Consider the following 2,500-nt stretch of genomic DNA (forward strand, 5'->3'; position numbering starts at 1 on the left):
ATAATGATGATAATAATAATGATAATAATGATGGTAATGATAATAAAAAGTAATCACAACAATGATGAAGCTAATAAAGATAACATTAATGATAATAATAATGATGGCAAAACAAAAACATGATGATGCGATAACAACACCCATGGTAAAAAGACCAAGAAACCTTTCTCGCTGACATGTAAAATCTGAATATTGGAAATCAGGAGAGCTTGTATCATTGCAGGTCGGTCGGACGCAATCTTAAACTTTAGACTCGTGTGTCAGAAGACTTCTTTCTTGGGATGAAGAAAAAAAGAAGGAAGAGAGAGAGAGAGAGAGAGAGAGAGAGAGAGAGAGAGAGAGAGAGAGAGAGAGAGAGAGAGAGAGAGAAGGAGAGCGAGAGATAGATAGATAGATATAGACAGAGAGAGAGAGACAAGGAGGAGAGAAAAGTGAAGTAAAAAAAAAAAAGGATTCTTTATTTCATTTCTAAAACTGATGCCCTGTGAGTTTTACCACTTTAAAAAAGGTTACATATTTAAGTGCATCAATATCGCCGAAACAAACCTTGGAGTAGCGGACATAAAATAGATAAAGGTGAGCTTGTTCCCATGTCTTTTTGTGTCTTTACGGAAATGTGTGAGTGTGTGTGGATGTAAACATTATGTTGACCCCGGTACTGGAGTCCGTTTAAGTTTAGATTGCCCATAATAAAATCTACATTTTTATAGTTCGTAAAAGTTCAGATTAAATTTCTCTAACTTTATGGCGCAGCAAACGATAGATCTTATAGAACAATTGTGTTATGGGATGCATTTTATCCTGACGACTTTAGACAAGAACGAATTTATGCTCACGCACACCACATACATACACAGACGCACAAACACACACACACACATACACACACAAACATACATTACATACATATATATATATGGATAGATAGATATAGATAAATAGATAAAGATATGAATTAACACACACACACACCAGATGCCTTACAACCATCATGATGGTTGTAAGGCATCTGGTTAGATGATTTTTTTTAGTGAGTCGTGTGGTCTATTGGATTAAGGGCCGGGTCTGTCAATCTGACGGCTCCGGTTCGAATCCCAGTCAGGAAAGTAAAATTTGTATTTCTATATTAATTGCGTTACTGCATTTTACCATTTTTCTCACATAGATATAACCTTTGTAACCTGATTTGGGACTTGAATTTCTAATTCATTGCTGCCGAGTGCCTACTGGAATTGTCTGTAAAACCTCACTATCACAGCTCTGCTATGAGCACATATGTAATTTCCATGATGGTTGTAAGGCATCTGGTTAGACAATTATTCTAGTGGGTCGTGTGGTCTATTGGAAGAAGGGCCGGGTCTGTTAATCTGATGGCTCTGGTTCGAGTATTTGTATTTCTATACTAATATTCTACCATGCTGCATATGAGTATTTATAGGTCACATATAAGTGTATATAACTCTTCGTATATTATTCGATATAATATATGCGTGACAGGTTATATATCGTATGTATATATTTATATATATAAATGTGTATATATGTATATATATATTTATATATATATATATATATATATATATATAGATATATATATATATACATTCATACACACACATATATATGTATATATATACTATATATATATATATATATATAGTATATATATATAGTATAATATATATATAAATTATATGTGTGTGTGTGTGTGTGTGATGTGTGTGTGTGTGGTATGTATGATAAAATATATATATATATATACGATATATATAACTATATATGTGGATTTAATATATATATATATATATTATAGGTCATATAATATATACATATGTATACATATACTTATATATATATATATAGAGTCTAAAAATATGGTAGTATATAATCTGATAACATATAAATATAAAATTATATAACATATTATATAGATGTATATATGGTTATAATATATGATGCTGTGATATATAGTATATATATATTATATAGGGTGTGTTGTGTGTGTGATGTGTGTGTGATATAAATATACATAGGTAATAAACACACACACACACACACACACACATAATATATACATGTATATATAATATAAAATATATATATATATATATATATATCGTCGATATAGTATATATATATAACAAATTATAATATATATATATATACGATATATAACACAGCACAGCACACACCACATATATATAGTTGTATATATATATATATAATATATATAATATAACCCCCCACCCTCATTATATATTGAATATATAAGTATACATATATATAGAATATATATATATATATGAGTATATATATATATATATATATATATATAATATATTATATATATATAGTTATATATATATAAGTTCTAATTTTAGTGTGCGTGTGTGTGTTTGTGTGTATGTATGAATGTGTATGGTAGGATATGTATATATATATGAAAAACATATATATATATAATATGGTATTTGCTATATATATATCTAATATATATTGA

This window comes from Penaeus japonicus, unplaced genomic scaffold (assembly GCF_977035675.1).
Source record: "Penaeus japonicus unplaced genomic scaffold, GWHDUDI00000001_assembly GWHDUDI00000020, whole genome shotgun sequence".
NCBI lineage: Eukaryota > Metazoa > Arthropoda > Malacostraca > Decapoda > Penaeidae > Penaeus > Penaeus japonicus.